Genomic DNA, 23,813 nt, shown 5'->3' on the forward strand with positions numbered 1-23,813 from the left:
CGAATCGAATCGAATCGCAATAATTCGCCTCCTATATTTTCTAGTCCAACTGCGTCCATTGGCGAAGAGCCGCGGCGCGCCCGGCTTCATAGTTGTTAGTATTAACTTACTATATAAATACTTAATACATAAGAAAACACCCACGACTCAGGAACAGATATCTGTGCTCATCACACAAATAAATGCCCTTACCGGGATTCGAACCCAGGACCATCGGCTTCACAGGCAGGGTCACTACCCACTAGGCCAGACCGGTCGTCAAATACTAAAAAATAAAAATTACCAGTGGGCGAGGCCGGTATTGAACGCGGCGTCTTCAGCTTACGCCATCTACGCGGCTAGCGCTTTGAACAGGCCACACGGTCACGGTTCCGTTCCCAAAGGGTAAAAACGGGACCCTATTACTAAGGGCCTGGCCACATGTACGCGGTGCGACGTCGCCGACGCAACGCGGCGCGTTTTGCGGTGCCGCCGCCGCAACGCAGAAATCTGCGGCGCCGCTCGCCGCAACGCAAAATCTGGCGGTGCGTCGTGCGACGCCGCGCGCGGTACCGCAAAACGGTGCGCGGCTCCGCCCGCCGCAACGCAAAATCTTGCGGTGCGTCGTGCGTCGCCGCGCGCGGTGTCGCAAAGCGTTGCGCGTCGCCGCGCGCGGTGCCGCCCGCCGCAACGCAAAAATTTGGCGGTGCGACTTGCGGTGCCGCGTCCGTCATCGCGGCACCGCATGCGGCGCCGCGCTGCATAAGTAGTAAAGAATTCGACTACCAGTGTTTGGCTGTTATTAATGAAAATGAAATGAAAATATTTTATTTCATAAATAAAAAGTTACATTACAAGGTAGTAGGTTGGGACTTCCTTTTAAGTATATTATACCTGTATCAGGAAGCGCCGCTCTTCCGTAGCAACAAGTAGTTTTTAGTTTAACAAAAGCAGAAAGAAAACTTAAGCTAATACAATTTTATCTACATTCAATGTGTGTGTGTGTGTGTGTGTGTGAGTGAGTGTGTGTAGGTGTATGAGATCGTGTGAGTGCAGGTGGTCAGGTGATGTTCTAATCGGCACTTCTTATATAGAGGTACTGTAAAGCATAGAACTATGTATCTTACTTTTCTATTAAGAAGGCGCAAAAATAAGAAGCAATTGAAAAGAAAATTCATGTCATGAATGAAGATGGATATCATTTCAAAAGAAAATACGAGGCATTGAAGATGACTGAAAATAAATTTTATAACTATTTTCGAATGTCTGTGCCATGTTTTGAAGAACTTTTAAGCAAAATATCGCCTCTAATAAAGAAGAAACACATATTTACAAGACCCGTTGGGCCTCTGGAGATGTTGGGAATAACAATAAGGTAAGAAATCATAACTATTTTTGTATGTAAATTATTTTTATTCTTTAGACCATAATTATTAGGTAATTATAAATAGGTAAATATAAAAAACATGTAGGTATTTAGGTAGGTCTTTTTGCAAAATCAACATGATATAAGATTGTCTTTGTTAGGTATATAAAATATGTTTATACTTGTGGCTAACTAAATCGACAACTTTTATTTTTAAATCATCATTTTTTATATACCTGCTAACATGACTAAAATTAACTTTTTTTTTTAATACAGTTTTTTGTATAATTGTTTTACGAAAATCAAAAACTTCCATGAAATTACAGTGGAACCTCGATAAGGCGAATTCCATTCGTGCTATCGAGGTTCCACTATATAATTATAACTGTAATTGTTAGGTACAGAAAATCACAACTATGTAGTTTATAATTCTATAAATAATACCACCACCATTTTACAAAAGCTTAAGTATAATTAAATAATTATACAAATTTGTAATCACAATTAAGTCAACGTTCCATAAATAATAATATACTATAGATAGGTATATATTTTTTTAAATCAACAATATGGTTCTAATGATTACTCACTAATTCACCAACTGTCATACAGGCTTGATATATCTTAGAAAAAATCAACAACAATCACAAACAGCTTTACTTACAAGTCAACATTCCAAAAATAATTTACACGCCTTTAGAGATAATGACAATCAGGTCGTGTTCTAAAATTCTAAAATTAATACCGCCACCATTTTACAAAATAATATTTTTTTCTTTTTTTTAATACTTAATACGAAAGTGGAGGACCCGCGCGAAATCGCCGTTTCATACAAACGTGTAGTCCTGATTTTCCTCTCTGGTTATTAACATTGTTGAAAATATTTTGACACAATTTGTTGTATAGCTATGCCCCTATGGTTAATATATATACATCAAATTATGAAAAAATATTTTCCTAAATGTTAATATCTAGAGAGAAAAATGGAGAGTACGTTTGTATGGATTAGCGGCCGACCCCTTTGCTCTTGAGTATATTTTAATAATTTTGCAAATCTGTAATTACAATTTGAATATATGTATATTATATAAATCAACTATCGCTTATATAAATATGGCTATAATGAATACTTGCTAATTCACCAACTTTCATACAGGCTTAATATAGGTATCTTAGAAAAAAATCAACAGTTTTCTATGTTTTCATATAGGTACAGTCGAGTTCACAAACATTTTTACAAGTAAACATTCGAAAAATAATAATATTATATAGGTATATATCTTATAAAAATCAACAATCGTTTATATAAATATGGCTATAATAATTACTTACTAATTCACCAACTTTCATATTAGAAAAAAATTACAGTTTTCATATAGGTACAGTCGAGTCCACAAACATAGATTATATTATTTTACTACTACAAAAAAATCACTATTTTTATATAAACAACTAAGTTTTAATAAAATCAAATTTTAGTCAAAGTACGTACCTACTTTATTAGTTTTATATATGTGCTTCCTTTTTTTTATTATGAAAAGTCAAATTCAGATTCATTTGTCTTGTTTGATTGATTGTCGCTTTCGTTGGTGACTGGTTCGACAGGTGTTTGTAAATAATAAGGACCTGATGATGATGGGACTGTTGGTGGATAATTATTAAATGTTTGTTGGGTTCTTTGGTAACCAGAATCGTATGCTGACGAGTGGGGTCTTGGGTAACCATCTTGGTAAGATGAGTGGACTTGGTAAGATCTTTGGTAACTATTTTGAGTTGAACTATGGTAACTATTTGGTGATGGTTGGTGGAGATCAGTAAGGGCCTGTAAGACGCGACTTTGATATATTAAAGTTTGATGATCGTCTAATTTGTTTAGCGACGGTAAAATAGATTTGAAAAACGACAGATGCCTATTTTCTGTCTCTTTTAAGGCCTGAAGTATGTCGGACTCAAATTGGTCGGTCGTTTTCCTTTTCCGAGAACAAGGTTGGTACCGAGATCTGCTTGTAGTTTCATTTGTCTGGCCATCTTCGTCACTTTCTTGGTCCTCGACTATGCTCGAGTCAGTTAAATTTGCAGCATTTTTTTTTAAAACATTAGTTGCTTGTAGAAATGGTATTCTTTTACTCTCGTCGCACTAGCGCCCGATTTATTTAAGCTTTCAAGCCTTTTTGAGTATCTTGTAAAATTATCTTTGAAAACCTATAACCACACACACACACACATACAACGCACACGCACATATATAATACTAATAAAGTAGGTACGTACTTTGACTAAAATTTTATTTTATTAAAACTTAGTTGTTTATATAAAAATGGTGATTTTTTGTAGTAGTAAAATAATATAATCTACGTAATACTACACAAAATTACCACCCCCACAACCTGATTGTCATTGTCTCAGAGGCGTGTAAATTATTTTTGGATGTTGACTTGTAAAGATGTTTGTGGACTCGACTGTACCTATATGAAAACTGTATTTTTTTTTCTAATATGAAAGTTGGTGAATTAGTAAGTAATTATTATAGCGATATTTATATAAACGATTGTTGATTTGTATAAGATATATACTTATATAATATTATTATTTTTCGAATGTTTACTTGTAAAAATGTTTGTGAACTCGACTGTACCTATATGAAAACATTGAAAACTGTTGATTTTTTTCTAAGATACCTATATTAAGCCTGTATGAAAGTTGGTGAATTAGCAAGTATTCATTATAGCCATATTTATATAAGCGATAGTTGATTTATATAATATACATATTATATTCAAATGGTAATTACAGATTTGCAAAATTATTAAAATATACTCAAGAGCAAAGGGGTCGGCCGCTAATCCATACAAACGTACTCTCCATTTTCCTCTCTAGATATTAACATTATGGAAAATATTTTTTCATAATTTGATGTATATATATATTAACCATAGGGGCATAGCTATACAACAAATTGTGTCAAAATATTTTCAACAATGTTAATAACCAGAGAGGAAAATCAGGACTACACGTTTGTATGAAACGGCGATTTCGCGCGGGTCCTCCACTTTCGTATTAAGTATTAAAAAAAAGAAAAAAATATTATTTTGTAAAATGGTGGCGGTATTAATTTTAGAATTTTAGAACACGACCTGATTGTCATTATCTCTAAAGGCGTGTAAATTATTTTTGGAATGTTGACTTGTAAGTAAAGCTGTTTGTGATTGTTGTTGATTTTTTCTAAGATATATCAAGCCTGTATGACAGTTGGTGAATTAGTGAGTAATCATTAGAACCATATTGTTGATTTAAAAAAATATATACCTATCTATAGTATATTATTATTTATGGAACGTTGACTTAATTGTGATTACAAATTTGTATAATTATTTAATTATACTTAAGCTTTTGTAAAATGGTGGTGGTATTATTTATAGAATTATAAACTACATAGTTGTGATTTTCTGTACCTAACGATTACAGTTATAATTATATAGTGGAACCTCGATAGCACGAATCTCATGGGAAATGCCAAAAAATACGTGCTAACGAAGAGGATCCCTCTTGTAGAGGACACCGACTTAGAGAGGTTCTTGTGGGTTTTTGTTCGTTTTAAAGAGGTTTCGAGTTACAGAGGTAAAACGCACGAAAAATTATAAGTGTAAAAGAGGCGTAATTGTAGAAACGGAGAAAGTGCAATCTTTATATCTTTTTCGAGTTATAGTCGTGAAGGGAATAGTTGGTGACTTCGTCTTGTGAGGTTAAATATTTCGAGTTATGGAGGTTTTCGACTATGAAGGAAAGGGAAAGGCATTGGCATTTTATTTCGCGTTAACAAGGAATTCGCCTTATCGAGGTTCCACTGTAATTTCATGGAAGTTTTTGATTTTCGTAAAACAATTATACAAAAAACTGTATTAAAAAAAAAAGTTAATTATAGTCATGTTAGCAGGTATATAAAAAATGATGATTTAAAAATAAAAGTTGTCGATTTAGTTAGCCACAAGTATAAACATATTTTATATACCTAACAAAGGCAATCTTATATCATGTTGATTTTGCAAAAAGACATATACCTACTTGTTTTTTATATTTACCTATTTATAATTACCTAATAATTATGGTCTAAAGAATAAAAATAATTTACATACAAAAATAGTTATGATTTCGTACCTTATTGTTATTCCCAACATCTCCAGAGGCCCAACGGGTCTTCTAAATATGTGTTTCTTCTTTATTAGAGGCGATATTTTGCTTAAAAGTTCTTCAAAACATGGCACAGACATTCGAAAATAGTTATAAAATTTATTTTCAGTCATCTTCAATGCCTCGTATTTTCTTTTGAAATGATATCCATCTTCATTCATGACATGAAGACATGGGTTTACCCAAAATTTTCTTTTCAATTGCTTCTTATTTCTGCGCCTTCTTAATAACAGCCAAACACTGGTAGTCGAATTCTTTACTACTTATGCAGCGCGCCGCCGCATGCGGTGCCGCGACGACGGACGCGGCACCGCAAGTCACACCGCCAAATTTTTGCGTTGCGGCGGGCGGCACCGCGCGCGGCGACGCGCAACGCTTTGCGACACCGCGCGCGGCGTCGCACGACGCACCGCCAGATTTTGCGTTGCGGCGGGCGGCGCCGCGCACCGTTTTGCGGTACCGCGCGCGGCGTCGCACGACGCACCGCCAGATTTTGCGTTGCGGCGAGCGGCGCCGCAGATTTCTGCGTTGCGGCGGCGGCACCGCAAAACGCGCCGCGTTGCGTCGGCGACGTCGCACCGCGTACATGTGGCCAGGCCCTAAGACTCCGCTGTCCGTCTGTCTGTCTGTCACCAGGCTGTATCTCATGAACCGTGATAGACAGTTGAAATTTTCACAGATGATGTATTTCTGTTGCCGCTATAACAACAAATACTAAAAGTACGGAACCCTCGGTGCGCGAGTCCGACACGCACTTGGCCGGTTTTTTTTATAGTATTTACATCTATTTTAGTTTGTGCAATAAAGTTTATCGGTAAATAGACTAATAAATAAACGGTACATCTATAGTAGGAATAGAATAGAATAGAAAGTTCTTTATTGTTTATCATTTTTGTTACATACAAATATGTCCGCCAAAGGGGTGTGTCCTTAATGTAATATGTCTTAAATTTTCTTTTCTTCCTTTGTACTAACGTCCATTCTTCATCCCGTTTATTTTCCTTCCAGGTCCCGTTTTTAGTAATAGCAGCATAATTATTTGACTTTAACGGTGCAGGACTTGTTGTTTTCATATAAGAAGGCGGGGTTAAAGATCTATACATTTATTTTATGTCGTGTCTATAGTAGGGAGAGTTGTGTGTGAACTTCATACAAAATAGATGATAGATGTAAATGCTATGAACGGACGATGATTTCCTCTTAAAATGCGTTAGTACATTACTCTCACCGCATAATCGACAAATACGTAATTATATACTAACCTGCGTTACTACAATCTAAATGTATGAAGGCGGCATGATGGATGATAGCCGTTTGTCTTACAGGAGTCTAGAGGATGTTACCTAAATGTTAGTAATTAAATAGTTTTTCTCAAAAATGGACGGCAAAGTCGACGTTGCCGGTTAAAAAGTAGGTCGCGAAGTGCGTAGTTTATGGTGAGTCAAAAAATTAAGTTAAAAACATTGCAGTCTCGATTTCGGGACTGCAATGTTGCATACAAATTCCATTATTTGTGGAGTTCCAAACTTTTTAAAAGTTGAAGTGGCCATACCAAATGAAGGCATGGGTCCATTAAACAGCCAAACAGATGATCAGTACTTATTATATCATTCAGAGAACCATTTCCTACCACTGATGGCGACAGTTCATTCCAAAGTTTAGATGTGCGCGGCAGGAGAAAAACACAAATAATCAACAGATGCTGGCACATCTCTATCTAATCAAGTAATCACAAATATTACATAATTCATTGAATGTGCATCTTTACCGAAACCACAGAATAACTAATAGTAGGTACTACCGTCCGAAACACTAATAAGCCTCCATTAATAGTACATTATTGTCGAGGCTCGGAAGTAGCTACTTGCTGGCTGAGGATTCGTTTTAAACGGACGACCTTGGGAGCCTTCCTGCCGAGTTATATATAGGGTTCCGTACTTTTTAATATTTGTTGTTATAGCGGTAACAGAAATTTACATCATCTGTGAAAATTTCAACTGTCTAGCTATCACGGTTCATGAGATACAGCCTGGTGACAGACAGACGGACAGAGGAGTCTTAGTAATAGGGTCCCGTTTTTGCTCTTTGGGTACGGAAGCCTAAAAACAGAATAAAAGAAATATTTTAGTGGGGCTCCCATACAACAAACGTGATTTTTGTACCGTTTTTTGCGTAATGGTACGGAACCCTTCGTGCGCGAGTCCGACTCGCGCTTAGTCGGTTTTATTTCCTGCCGCGCATAGCTAAACTGTGGAATGAACTGTCGCTCGCGGTATTTCCGAACCAATACGACCTTCAAGAAATGAGCGTACTCCCATCTTAAATGCCGGCAACGCACCTGGACGACGATAATTGCTTATCGTCTGCATGTTTATCTTCTATATCGTAAAAAAATGCAACATTCATACTATATCACTGAATATATTATTATCTATAAGTCATCATTCGCTTGCCCTTGTCCCATTCACTTGGGGTCGGCGCAGCATGTCTTTTTCTTCCATACATCTCTGTCACCCGTCATCTCATCATTCACTTGCGTTAGTTTCATATCATCTTCCACACAGTCCATCCACCTTTTCCTCGGTTTTCCTCTCCTCGTACTTCCCTCCACATTCATTCTTAATACCTTTCTCGTCACATGACTTTCATCCCTCCGCATCACATGCCCGTACCATGCTAGGCGATATGCCCTTACTTTTTCTGTTATGGGTGCAACTTTCAGGCTTCCTCTTATATCTTCCTCTTATATTATTATCTATGAGTATCCATTGCATTAGAAATAACATAATTGTCAGAAATACCTATAGTTTGTATAGGCTACATAACACATGCAGCTTATACAACCTTTAGGTACACCATAGAGTAACTTATACTAGAGCGGTACTGTCATAGTACATTTTGTAACCCCAGTAAATTCACTGCCATCTGTCGACACACTTTAAAACTAAAAATAAATATTTATAAAAATACGATAAAATGTATTTAAATATGGATAAATGATTTTTTTATTTGCATTAATTATTTTTATATGATTTTGACCCATGTTCTTTCACTGGTATGCGTTAAAATTATAAATAACCAACGAAACAGTCAACGCCCTCTATACGAGTGTAGGTCAAAACTAGTGGCGCCATCTGATCGAGAATCAAATTTTCGTGATTTTCGAGGCGCGTTTTTTCCTTAGACTGTATCCATCTATTACGGAGTTATATCAATCTTTGGGTACACCAAAACTAGTCTTCAAAACTGGATATCGTGTTTATATAACAAATACTTTTTTTTTCTTTTATACAAGCACTAACAATCAAATCAGTTGTAACCATCATAAAACAATAAATTTAATTACAATAGCTAGAATAGTGATTTACCCATAAACCGTAACTCGTTACATAACAGCCGTATCTATACCTATTTCCAACTCAATACAAGTTACACAAGCGATTGCGAAATTAACATAGGAACCTGTCTCTCATCCGGATGATGCGTAAATACGGTAAAAAAACCGGACAAGTGCGAGTCGGACTCGCCCACCGAGGCTTCCGTTATTTTTAGTATTTGTTGTTATAGCGGCGACAGAAATACATCATCTGTGAAAATTTCAAGTGTCTAGTATAAGTATAAGTTACTCTATGGTAATACCAAAGAGGATATAATAGAAGCGGTACTGTCATAGTAAATTTTGTAACCACAGTAAATTCACTGCCTGGAGGATAAGCACCATCGTTCCCCTCTACAAGGGTAAGGGTAGTAGATATGAGTGCAACAATTATCGTGGAATAAAGTTGATGAGCCACACGATGAAGCTATATGAACGAGTGATCGACGCCCGGTTAAGAACAGAGAGCTCCTTATCTAAAAACCAATATGGCTTCGTCCCGGGGCTATCCACCATCGACCCTATGTTTGCCATAAACCTGGTTGCACAAGAATTCAGGGCTAAAAACACACCGCTTTTTATTGCTTTTCTAGACATGGAAAAGGCATTTGATCGTGTTCCTCGTCCGACAATCTGGTGGAGTCTTCGGAGGAAAAATATCCCAGAGAGGTACATTAATGTAATAGCTGACATGTACAGAAACGTAAAATCGGTCATCCGAACCACAGTGGGGCAAACCAAGCCAATAGCAGTTACCGAAGGGGTACACCAAGGTTCTGTGCTAAGTCCATACCTCTTCTGCCTGGTGATGGATGCACTCACTGAACATGCCCAAACCAAAGCACCATGGACATTTATTTACGCAGACGATGTAGCCATCTGCACAACATCCCGAGAAGAGTTAGAAGTAGCTCTCGGTGACTGGAAACGTCAGTTGAAGGCGGGGGGCCTGATGCTGAGCATCGCAAAATCCCAATACATGGTGTGTAATGAACCAAACCAGCCTGAAGACCCCCTCGTTATCGATGGACAGCAAGTCACTCGGTGTGACGAATACAAATATCTGGGTACCATGTTGCACACCTCAGGAAAATTGGAAATGAACTTGCAGCACCGGATCGCCGCTGCCTGGCTGAAATGGCGGGAAGTGACTGGCGTTACCTGTGATCGGAGGATGCCCGTGAAGCTTAAGGGCCTAGTATATAAGAGCATAATACGACCGGTTCTAACCTATGGGAGTGAAACATGGGCTATGACGCAGAGCCATGCCCGGTCCATCCAAGTCGCCGAAATGAAGATGCTTCGGTGGATGTGCGGAGTAACGAGGCTTGATAAGATACGCAACGAGCACGTTCGCGGTAGCCTCGGAGTACGTGATATCGCCGATAAGCTACAAGAGAGTCGACTGAGATGGTTTGGACACGTGAAAAGAAGACCTCCTGATTACATCGGGAATGTTGCTATGGATCTGAACATTGCTGGGTCCAGAGGAAGAGGAAGACCGAAGATGAGATGGGCAGATACCATAGCAAAAGACATGAGGGCCTGCGACGTTTCAGTAGACGACACGTCCGATCGTGCGAAGTGGAGAGAAAAGACAAGAAAAGCAGACCCCACAATCAGATGGGAATAATAATTGCTAAGGAGAGAGAGAGAGAGAGTAAATTCACTGCCATCTATCGACACACTTTAAAACTAAAAATGAAAATTTATAAAAATACGATAAAATGTATTTAAATATGGATAAATGATTTTTTTTATTTGCATTAATTATTTTTATATGATTTTGACCCATGTTCTTTCTCTGGTATGCGTTAAAATTATAAATAACAAACGAAACCGTCAACGCCCTCTATACGAGAGTAGGCCTATGTTAGACTGTATCTATCTATTACGGAGTTATATCTTTGGTAATACCCCGCTTTAACGCGAATTTCAAATTTCGCGCTAAAAGGCCGCGCGTTACGCGGATTGCTTATGTACTCGTATAGTTTGGCAAGCCATTTCCGCCAGTGGAAGCCTTAAAAAATGTAGCCGCGAAGGGTTGATCTCCTATAGAAAATTTAAATTTCGCGCCTTTTTCTACTCACAAAGTGGGTTCGCCAGAGTATACTTAAAAAGATTATTTTATTTTATTAGGAAAACTTACAGCTAAAGTAACACGTTAGGTAATAACATAAAAACAGTGAGCCAATTACTAGTTTCCACAGATAGAAACTGCGTAAAGTGCATGGCGTGCAAAATTACAACTCTAATAATACTTACTAACCTATAAATATACTATTACTTATCTTACTAAACAGGGAGAATTTTTCGTTTGTTATTTATAATTTTAACTCATATCAGTGAAAGAACACGGGTCAAAATCATATAAAAATAATTAATGCAAATAAAAAAAACATTTATCCATATTTAAATTCATTTTAACGTATTTTTATAAATCTTCATTTTTAGTTTTATAGTATGTCGATAGATGGCAGTGAATTTACAGTGGTTACAAAATTTACTCTTTGCATATATCCTCTTTGGTAAGACGCAGCGTCATAATCGCGAGTATCGCGCGATAAATTAAAACCATCATAGCTTCACTAATGAAGATTTAATAAGCCTAAGGTGCGAAGTACTATACATTCTTAATAGTAACTTACAATTAATTTTTATTGAAGTTACACAACTTAACAGATGTATCCCAATCAATACTAGCTTAAATTACATTACATAAGAACAAGTTTACTGAGGCATCGGATCTGCGCAAGAGTTTCCCAATGCGGTTTAGCTTATTAGCGCGTACACAAAATATACATTACTTGACTTATATTGACCGGGATATAGACCGTGATTACCTTTTGTATTATTTTGAAACTAACCGTGAATCATTCAAAACTAATTATACATTACTTGTCAATAAGTTGTACCTAGACTTATATTGACCGGGATATAGACCTACCAAAGATAGATCTATGGACCTACCTAACTACCTTTTGTATTAAAAACTGTAATAGATGTCATATATTAAAGAAAAAGTGACGAAGCCCTCCAGTAGTGAAACACAAAGTCAAAATATTTAATAAAATAATTTGATCTGTTCCCAAACTTGTTTACCTTTTGTATTGTTTTTGAGCTCTCGATATTTCGACGCGGTTACGGGATCGGGAGCTCATAAACAATACAAAAGGTAATCACGGTCTATATCCCGGTCAATATAAGTCTAGTGAAACTAACCGTGAGTCATTCAAAACCGTTAAGGTGTACCTATATTTTATCAAAGATAGATATAACTCCGTAATAGATGGATACAGTCTAAGGAAAAAACGTGCCTCGAAAATCAAGAAAATTTGATTCTCGTTCAGAGGGCGCTACTAGTTTTGGCCTACAGTCGTATAGATGGCGTTGACTGTTTCGTTTGTTATTTATAATTTTAACGCATATCAGTGAAAGAACATGGGTCAAAAACATAAAAATAATTAATGCAAATAAAAAAAATCATTTATCTATATTTAAATACATTCTATCGTATTTTTATAAATCTTCATTTTTAGTTTTAAAGTGTGTCGACAGATGGCAGTGAATTTACTGGGGTTACAAAATTTACTATGACAGGACCGCTCTAGTATAAGTTACTCTATGGTATTATCATACCGAACGGCCACGCACCGCCCCGCCCCGACTCGAATTACCTCGCCCCGCGACAGCAGATTGACGGCCGGTTGCCGGCCGCTCAGTACTGTTTTTAAGCAACTTACTCACACTATGACGCATGAAGCGTATACAGACGTGCCGTTCACACATAGAAACGCAAGTGTGTTTTGATGTATAGCGCGGTTAGAACTAACTATACGATACAATTAAATTTTAGGAACAAAAAAACCGGACAAGTGTGAGTCGGACTCGCCCACCGAGGGCTCCGTACAAATTTAACGTATTTATTATGTATTTTTTTTTACTGTATGGTTTTCAGATTTTTCCATGTCCTTGTAGAGTAAGACGATATTACTTTATTTCATAGTTCTAGGTCAACGGGAAGTACCTTTGATTAGTACTTATACATTTTGATTCCCTCGAGAGTATCGAAATATACGCTATTTGCGGCATAAACCCTTTGCCCTGACGGGTGCATGTTGTAACCTAAACTACAAAAAAGACCTATTGTAACACATGTATGCAATAAACGATATGATATGATGATATGATATGATAAACGGTCGTATCTTTTTTTACGTCAGAAGTTTGATTTTTTCACAGCTTCAAGGGACTAAAGACCTATTTTATGTGGTTTTAATTTCAACTCGATACCTTGAGTTCTAGGAGCTTACGATTTGTGTAAGATTGTCTCGTAATATTTATTATTTATTAACAAGATAAATAAAATTGTGATATAGTTTGTTTATGTCTGAATTCGCCATTGTTAAACTCCCACACCCGAAATATCAATTTTCAACTTTCTTATCAGATACATTAAGTATGAATAGTTGGCTTATGACATAATGATCATGATTGACCTTAATAACTACGATGACGGACAGCACAATGCCACATATGTTATGCGTTGATTATTTGTATGTTTTTGTAATGATAACCGATTATGTGGCTTGCTCGGGTGCTGTGCAGCCCTACGATTGGTGTCGATGGTCACACTACGTGCGGCGCGTCCCGAACTGTCAGACGAGGATCGCTTGCCATTGCGGCGTCGGAGTATGATTTACCTAAGCTATGCCTGTTTTCCGTGGTTTTATGTATTAAATCCTTTATTTAATGATGTATGGTGTTACCACCTCTAATAGTAAGAACTAGGTTGCTTATTCACAATGGGTAGTGTTATCTGAAAAAAAGATATGAGTAAATTAGGTGAGCTATACAACAAAAGTAAACACAAAAGTGCCATAATTCGCAAGAAGTGTGCGTAAAAATTGAAAACCACTTTAAGTGTCTCAAAATTTAAAGTTGTATAATTTTAAATTTTGAGACATTTTTAAGATGCACTTGATATTGCTAAAACAAGGCAAATGTATTCCTGAACAACGTCTTGTAGAAGACTGAACAATGAAGTTTTTTTTGTTTTTTTAACCTGACTTGATGGGCTCTATTACACTGGGGTAATTAGAGCGGTAGGACTGTGTGGAGCGGTAGCCTGGGGAAAATCCAAGACCCTTCCGCATCACACGAGACGGTTTTGCTACGCTGGAATACTTCTAAAGAGTTTTCGCTCCAGCGCAGATCGACTAATCAGAACAATGTAGATCTTGGTCTTCCTATTTAAACAATTTTTTTTGTTCCGATATTGGGAAATTACATTTTCCCCTCACTAGCTCGGAAAGCCGTCTTTTATCCTTTAATACAAGCGGGGAAAAACGCATTTTATCCACTAGTGGGGAAAGTAATTTGACCTTGGATAAAGCGTGTTTAAGTAGCTTTTGACAGATAACAAAACGTAAAACGCTCATAATAATGGTTCGTTCGATGTTAACTATCATTAAATAAATGGTTTGAGAATTGAATAAAAAATACCAAATTTAGCTTTATTTAATGATTTTAAGTCATAAACCTTAAATTCCACAAGAAACATTTGTTTTTTTAAATGATGTTGAATGTAAATCTGAACGCACAAGTTGAGTCGATACAATTTCAAAACGCATCGTCAGAAATGTCAACATTGTCAACAAAAATTTTCTCACCGACTCCGACACGTAAAAATACACAGCTTCCAGAGTTTTCTGTTGTAATATCGTATTATCGTAAAAAAATTAGTGATTCCAGTGATGAAGATGATCTAACGCCTGTGGATGTTGCACTTTCCTCGCTATAGTGAGGGGAAAAGTTTTGTGTTACAAATGTATTTTACTTCTCGTGTGTTTAAACACTCGCTACGCTCAGGATTCCATTTTAGAATCTCGCTTCGCTCGTGGTTCAACTATAGAATCCTTTCGCTTGCTCGTGTTTCAATTCCACACTCGCGTGTAAAATACAACTTTGCACCCCTGTGTATAACAAATAACTATTTTTAAATAGAGGCACCTATCCAGCTGGGGCATGGCAACCGAGTTTAACCTTACGTAATTTTGCTTTAAAGTGTAATATAATATACGAATTACGTATTTGTGTGAAATCGGGTAAACATAAAGAGACATGAATAGCTGAATGCGTGAGGTCGAAGACCATCGCTCACAGCGGCGCGTGCGCAACGCAAAGCTTCCTGCACTATTATCATACACTTCGGTATGGACAGAAGTGACTATAGCTACTGGCTCTGAGAACTGTAGTGCTCGCGAACCCCCTTGGACTATAGCAAAAAAACCGGCCAAGTGCGAATCGGACTCGCGCACCGAGGGTTCCGTACTTTTTAGTATTTGTTGTTATAGCGGCAACAGAAATACATCATCTGTGAAAATTTCAACTGTCTAGCTATCACGGTTCATGAGATACAGCCTGGTGACAGACAGACGGACTGACGGACAGCGGAGTCTTAGTAATAGGGTCCAGTTTTTACCCTTTGGGTACGGAACCCTAAAAACTATCGAACCTGCTCACAAAATTTACGAGAATTGGTTGAGAATGTACAGACCTAGAGGGGAACATCCGGACAGACATAATCGGCTTTAGACGAAAGGGGAAGACCGTTTCTCATTACAAATGTAGTACCCATTTTCCTCTCTAGACATTAACATTATAGAAAACATTTTTACGCCAAAGTCCCTTTGTTTTTTTTTTCGACTTTTTATTTTTTAATGATTATAAGAGCTTTCAAAAAATTGTATGGAATTAGTTTTTCGCTCCGTTGACCTTCACTTCAGTCGCTCAATCATAGGTATCATACTAACCGTATTCGTAAATATAACTCCAAGTTTATAATCTAGGATTTGCAAAAGATTTTCTATAGGTTTCGAAGTCTATTTACCTATTAAAGACGGACCGTCAATCAACGCACGCGCATTTTCCTTTAGGCCTTTAAACAGTCCAAGTTATAAGAAATGTACCTACGACGTAACTTATAGTAATATTAATGTTGGTTCTCGTCTAAAATGTAAGGCAAGTATAGTATAAGTAACATAGAGTACTCGTTCTTTAAAGTGTGGCTTATTTTGAACCTTTGAAATTAACGAATTTAGTGAATTTTTCATCTATTTAAAAAAATATATTTTCCCACAATTTATTTTAGGTAATGCCTGATGACGTACTCAAGACAGGCGCTGGACAGCAAGGGTGACGTCGTGGAAAGGACCTCTAGGAAAAAGAGGGATAGGAAGACCTACTATGAGATGGCAAGATGATATCACCAAAATTACCGGGCCAAATTGGATACAAGTGGCAAAGGACCGAGATACATGGAAGGCTTTGGAGGAGGCCTTCACCTGTGAAAACGGGGTTCTTGAATAATATTATATATATAGAACGCTTAAACAAATATGAAAAAATGTAAAAAAGTTCAAGAAATAAAAGGCTTTTAATTTTTTTTTTTTTATTTATTTATAATGCCTGAAAACGCTAGCTGTCATATAACTCATATTCAGTATAGTTCCGTTTTGTTCTTATGAGGTGGCTAAAGTCAATCAACTAAAGGTGTCACCTTTTTAATTGCAACAGTATTGCAGCGCAGCGCAGCCTTGCTGCATACTGCATTGCTGTAAGAAAAGGTTATGTATCAAGGAATTTAACGGAGTGTGCACCAATTCTGTTTGCAGCAACCCAACACTGCATTGCAAAGTCAAAGTCAAAGTCAAAGTCAATATAATCTTTATTCAAATAGGCCTAGCAACAAGCACTTTTAAATTGTCAAGTTTTAAATATTACCTTAATCTAAATATCAGAGCAATTTATTGATGCAGTTATTATTGTTCTTAAAAACATTGAATTATTATAGATATGTCAAACTTAATAATAAGAATTCACAAAAGGATCGTCAAACACCAAAATTGTATTTAAAAAAAATTGCTGTTGTAATTGGAATGTTACCCTTAACTTTTCGTCTTTATTTTTTCAGTGTCAATTTCTCAGGTTTTTTCGAGAACAATTTTCTTGCCATGACCGAGGACCACCAATAACAAACAAAAATTAAGATTCATAGTTTTGTACCTAACTCGCTCTCCGTTTAAGACTTGTTCTATAAAATCCGTGTCAGGTGCTATATTAGTTGAACGTTTTTTGTCGCAAGTCAATGCGATTATTCGGTGTTGTTACGCTACTTAACTACACTTAGCGAGCTACGTGGCATCTAAACGGAGCTTTGTGATGCCTATGCGCATCATTATTGAATTTTTGTGTTTATACATAAAGAAACGATTTATACACAAATTTATAGCTAAGATTAGGGTTGAAAATTCTCGAAAAAAATCTAATCGTTTTTTCAGGACGTTTTGAAATTTTCGTTTTTTTTTCGTATTTTTCAGTTTTTTTCGGAAAAATATAGGCACTAAGTGACATTGTTTTTTTCGAATAAAACTGAAAAAAACATGGCTTTTAGAAAATAAACGGAAATTCTACCTGGTTTTTTCAACCTAAGGGTTGAAAATTCTCGAAAAAATCAAATTGTTTTTTCGGGACGTTTTGAAATTTTCGTTTTTTTTTCGTATTTTTCAGTTTTTATCGGAAAAATATAGGCACTAAGTGACATTATTTTTTCCGAATAAAACTGAAAAAAAAACATGGCTTTTAGAAAATAAACGGAAATTCTACCTGGTTTTTTCAACCTAAGGGTTGAAAATTCTCGAAAAAATCAAATGGTTTTTTTCGGGACGTTTTGAAATTTTCGTTTTTTTCCATATTTTTCACTTTTTATCGAAAAAATAAGACACCGAATAAAACTTTAAAAAACGGCTTAGGAAAAAATTGGAATTTGGCCGGGTTTTTTCAACCCTAGCTAAGATTAATCTTAAGCTTCTGGCGACTGAAGCTCTAGCTAAACTTATATAAATCATTTAATTTCGGTAACAAGGTATAGGCTATCCGAACTAATCCCAATTAGGTCCAGTTTACCCTTTTGGAAATAGGTCAAATGGAAATCCCATTCATAAAAACTAGTGCCTTGAAGAATGCTTAAAAGAGGAGGAACAATATATGACGACCGGTCTGGCCTAGTAGTAGGTAAGCCTGCCTGTGAAGCCGATGGTCCTGGGTTCGAATCCCGGTAAGAACATTTATATTTGTGTGTTAAACACAGATATTTTCACCTCAGCAGCTCGACCAAGCCTACTTTCGTCACTCCCTGGAGTGAGGAAAATGCTACTTTCCTCACTCCAGGGAGTGAAACAAAGTAGCTTTTTAATTTAGTGAAGGCCATGAACTGCCACTTCATACTTCTATTACAAATTCGTTTTTTTTTGTTACTCTGTATTACTCTGTGTAATTCGAAATACATTTTAACCTTTAATATGTTCTCACTACTGAGGTGAAAAATTATATGTGCAACACGATAGCAAAGTTATTTTACATCTCGTGTTTTTGAGTCCCTCGCCACGCTCAAGATTCTAACTTAGCTCGCTCGTGATTCAATTATGAAATATTTCGCTTTCTCGGGACTCCAAATAAACACTCGCAAGAAAAACCAACTTTCCTCTCTTGTTGCACAAATAACTGTTGTTCCTGAGTCATGGGTGTTTTCTATATATTTAAGTATTTATATATTATATATATCGTTGTCTGAGTACCCATAACACAAGTCTCCTTGGGCTTACCGTGGAACTTAGTCAATCTGTGTAAGAATGTCCTATAATATTTATTATTTATTTACAATAAGAATTATGTAATGTAATGAAACTCACTGTTATGGCTACCTCGACATACCCGTATATATATATAGGTATAAGTTATATATAAAATGTATGTATTAATTTATGTAGTGTATGATTTATTGGATAGTTGTAGTTTATGTATTTTATTATATTTGTCTAAATTGTTTTCACAAATTTTGCTAATTTCATTTTTTTTTGCGCCACCCGTACACTTAACTATGTTCGCCGTTTCGCTATCTGAAGGTTGTCTGGAAGAGATCGCTGTTTAGCGATAAGACCGCCTGTTGTAACCTACGCCGTTAAATTCCAATGTATTCTCTGTAACCTTTATTTTGTAGTGTGCAATAAAGTATTTTATTATGTAGTACTAAAATACGATTAATTGAAAATAATGATTGGAGATGGCATTGACGCAAAAGGTGATTTTACTGTTATGGGATAAGATTATTAGCAAAACCATCTTTCAAACTAACTTGATGATAAGCATATTCTAATAAAACACTCGTATTTATCGATTATGAGTACTTTCTCTTGAGAAAGGCCTATGGAGAGTTCTCGAGGAAGTCAAGTGTTAGGTAAATGTGTGTTGTAATACCGAACGAGTATTCGTATGTTGAAAATACATAACTAGATAAGGAATATTTGAAGCTCGATTTTATGAGGATACTCATGAGACATATTTATAGGTACTTTTATTTTGATAATGGGCAGGCGTGGCTCACTGCGATTGCGTCGCGATGTTACAAGTACATGCGGCCCACACCAATTTTGGTGTCTAGCCATAGTGGTTGCCACGCACCGCTACGGAACGGACGACTGCTCGCGCTTGCGCCACCTAGCGGTCATATCTGTCGTAATAGATGCATTTTATTACAGTGAATCTTATGTACCTAGTACTATTATTTATTCTGTGCCGAGGTTACATAGATATATATGTTTTATAGAATTTCACAACAGTATAAGATGTAACACGCAAAAACCTCTTTCTGCGCGATTCGAGAAATGAATTAGCTAGTCACTAGATATGAAATAGAATAGAATAGAATACTTTTTATTCGTAAACACACAGACAATAGACATACATTAAAAGAACGTGAAAAAGTGTCACGAAATGGCCCCATCTCAACATGGTGCTGGCGACTTCCAGCGCTGATCTTCCGATGAGACCATCAGGTGAGAATCACGGAAGGTAACAGACAAAAAGAAAGAAACATAAAAGAAAGAGACATAAAATATGGCGAAAAATAAAATTACACATAGTTTACACAAACTAATACAAAAAGAGATACAATATGACGACATAAGAACATAACATAAGTAAATAACATTAAGTAGACTTACACGGATCAACCGACCGAAATAGTAAAGATATGTGACGTTCCACGGCAAAAGGTACCTTATGGCGGCTGGCGCTTAAGTCGCATAGCGCAGCAAGTTATTGCAGCGCTATGCGACGTAAGCGCCATCCAATATTAATTGGAGCGGCGTTAATAATAGCGTAAGCGCCAACCGCCATAAGGTACCTTTACCCGTGGGACGTCACATATCTTGACTATTTCATATCTAGTGAATCTAATTCACTCCCGAATCGCGCAGTTTGTTTCAAATTAATTAATTTTATTAATATAGTTTTTGTTAAGTGACATGCAAACGTACACAGATACCAATAGGTAGATGAAACTACAAGAGTCAGTGTTTTCCTACGGAACTCCAAAAACCGAAACTATTACGGACTTGTGTGTGATAATATCACAGTACAGTCGAATCACTTTTGCATTAGCAAGACAAAGAATGATTCTAATATTTCCCACAAACTATAATTTGACACTGACATTAATTCAATGTAGAGAATGGAATAGATTATATTCCATTCATTATTTAAACTAATATATGTTTAGATAGGCTAGGCAAATTTTCACACACAGACGAATTTAATTCAAGGGCAGACAATTGTTTGTTGTGAACCAGTAAAAAAATAGAATTTAGTAGTATTGTCTTCGGTTACCGCGAGTTACTCATGAAATAAAACTATGAAAACGGATTATATCGCGTATATTGAATTTATAATACATCCCGACGTTTCGAATCCTTTACAGCGTTCGTGGTTAACGTGTGACTGAGGAAAGACTACAAAGTGCAAAATAGTATTTTATACAATCGTGATATAATAGAGAGCTTTTCAGTCGAGTACCGTGTTTAAGCAACGAAGCTTGCTGAGTTGCTTAGGTTAAGGTACGAGATTGAAAAGCTTGATTATGTCACTATTGTATACAATACTTTTTCTACGAGACAAAAAAATAATAATTTCAACTAGTAGAATCATATACTTAGGTAAACAAACCAAAAGTATACAGCTAAGATACGCGAGCTGCCGCAGCCCGCGATACCTTCATACTCGTACGCGCGCCGGCCGCCGGGCCCGGTGCCCCCGGCGGGTTGGTCAACGACACCTCCTCGTAACTCATGAGGCCCTGGTACCTGCTCCGCGCTAAATTCAATTTTAAGACAGTTTTTTTCTCGATTTTGGCCACCGTAGCCTATGGAGACTAACAAGCAACGCTAAGCGGTTTTCGTAGGATATGGATGTTGCTATACGAAGGGTGTCACATGCGCGTTTATGACTTATGAAGCAATTGTTGGCCAACCAATCACAAAGCAGATGCGACGCAGCAGCGTGTTTAAGTAGGCTAATTTGCATTGAATCGAGTCTCCTTAAACAAGAAATATTTTACTGAAATGTATGAAGTTCTATTTTCAAAATTTTTATACTTGACTAAACCGTATCGATAAAATTCTTATGCTTAAGTCGGAAGTGCCATAGACTATCCAACGTTGAAAAGAGTAAGGTTGTAGTGTTGCATATGAAGTCGTAATACACAGATTATACTCGACAAGTAGAAAAAAAAACCTACAAGTTGTTCGAGAAATGAAAAAGAACATAACATTCATTTGTTTTTATTTATTAATTACAGTTAGCATTTTCCTCGCATTGGTGTAATGAAAATTTGTATGTTTCACTCGTTGACAAAACTTGTTTAACCCTCATGCCTCGAAAGCCTCGCAACGCTCAAGATTCCTCTTTTCTAACCACTCGCTACGCTCGTGGTCCAATTTTGGAATCTATTGCATGCTCGGATATCAATATTAGCATGAGCAGTTTGACAAGAACTTTGCCCCCTTTACTTACTGACTTTTGACCTTAATGTTTTGACAACTAAAATGTAACAATAATAAAACCAGATCATTATGTATCTCTCGCACCATCAGACCGTTATCACTGTACTCGGCCCTTTATGCCCTAGTGACGTAAACTGCAGTTTACAGCTTCAATTATCATTCCCCTCATGTCAGGTGCGCTCGCGCATTTCCTTGCGTTGCGCAAGCGCATGAGAAACTTGATTTAGTCCTTGCTTATGATTATGACCATTTGCGGGTCATACGCAGATTTTGAACCAAAGGCATGTTAAAACCAAAGATAGATATAACTCCGTAATAGATGGATACAGTCTAAGGAAAAAACGTGCCTCGAAAATCACGAAAATTTGATTCTCGATCAGAGGGCGCCACTAGATTTGGCCTACTCTCGTATAGAGAGCGTTGACGGTTTCGTTTGTTATTTATAATTTTAACGCATATCAGTGAAAGAACATGGGTCAAAATCATCTAAAAATAATCAATGCAAATAAAAAAATCATTTATACATATTTAAATACATTTTATCGTATTTTTATAAATCTTCATTTTTAGTTTTAAAGTGTGTCGACAGATGGCAGTGAATTTACTGGGGTTACAAAATTTACTATGACCAAAGATAGATATAACTCCGTAATAGATGGATACAGTCTAAGGAAAAAACGTGCCTCGAAAATCACGAAAATTTGATTCTCGTTCAGAGGGCGCTACTAGTTTTGGCCAACTGTCGTATAGATGGCGTTGACGGTTTCGTTTCATATCAGTGACAGAACATGGGTCAAAACTATAAAAATAATTAATGCAAATAAAAAAAATCATTTATCTATATTTAAATACATTCTATCATTTTTATAAATATTCATTTTTAGTTTTAAAGTGTGTCGACAGATGGCAGTGAATTTACTGGGGTTACAAAATTTACTATGACAGTACCGCTATAGTGTAAGTTACTCTATGTTAAAACTTAATATAAATAAGACTATAGATTTTAAGCTCGCTAATAAGTATTTGTACAGATCGTTTTATATACAGGGTGGCTAAAAAATAAGTGCATTCCCGTTGCCAGGGAGGTTTTGGAATATACTGTGCAACTTTTATTATAAGATCAACCCCGAAATCGCCAAAAAATTTGGCTCTTTCATACATTTTGGCTGGTCCATTTTCTATGGGAGGGTAATTTTTTTTTGTGGTTTAGTGCTTGTTCCGTAAAGTAAAATAGTTGCTTAGTATAATCCCAAAACCTCCCTTTCAACGAGAATGCACTTATTTTTTAGCCACCCTGTATACAGACTTTGAGCGTGCCAGACACGTGCCGTGCATGTTTTTAGGGTTCCGTACCCAAAGGGTAAAAACGGGACCCTATTACTAAGACTTCGCTGTCTGTCTGTCTGTCTGTCACTAGGCTGTATCTCATGAACCGGTTTTGTTTAAATTAAATTAATGCACTACCCGTGCGAAGCCGGAGCGGGTCGTTAGTAATACTATAATGTAAGTCTCTCTGTTACAGTTTCACGCTTAAACCACTGGAACGAGTTTGATGAAATTTGCTATGGAGATAGTCTTATCAATCATCATCATTCATCCCACGCAGACGAAGTCGCGGGCAGAGGCTAGTCTTACTAGAAACGAGTGGTTCTGTGAGTGCTCGGGATCCCCCATACTGTGCCATTTTTTTCCAAAAACTATATAGACAAAAAATACTATATGTTATAATCGAGCCTGTTCACAAAATTTCACGAAATTCTGTAGAGAAAAAAGCCGGACCATATGTAAGCATTTTGCCCAAGCTCAAGCCTTCGCTTTCGCTCAGTCACATACCGACCCATCAAAAATATATACGTTTAATTAGAAAACATTCTCCACATAAAACGTTTAAGTACTTAGTTAGTTAGTTAATTATGCTGGGCATTTTCCGCAAATCGACATCCAATGTGCCTATTTTGCGTGAAACGAGGTAGCGCTACTCTAACCACCCCAGCTCCTCCACGAA

General features: G+C 36.8%; 1 long non-coding RNA gene across 2 annotated transcripts in view; it reads left to right on the top strand.

The window, feature by feature from the left end:
* LOC134741966 (uncharacterized) overlaps positions 1-23,813 on the top strand; it is a 323,784-nt gene that overhangs the window by 199,356 nt on the left and 100,615 nt on the right. The gene's annotated exons all lie outside the window — the stretch shown is intronic.

The sequence above is a fragment of the Cydia strobilella genome, chromosome 6, assembly GCF_947568885.1.
Source record: "Cydia strobilella chromosome 6, ilCydStro3.1, whole genome shotgun sequence".
Lineage (NCBI taxonomy): Eukaryota > Metazoa > Arthropoda > Insecta > Lepidoptera > Tortricidae > Cydia > Cydia strobilella.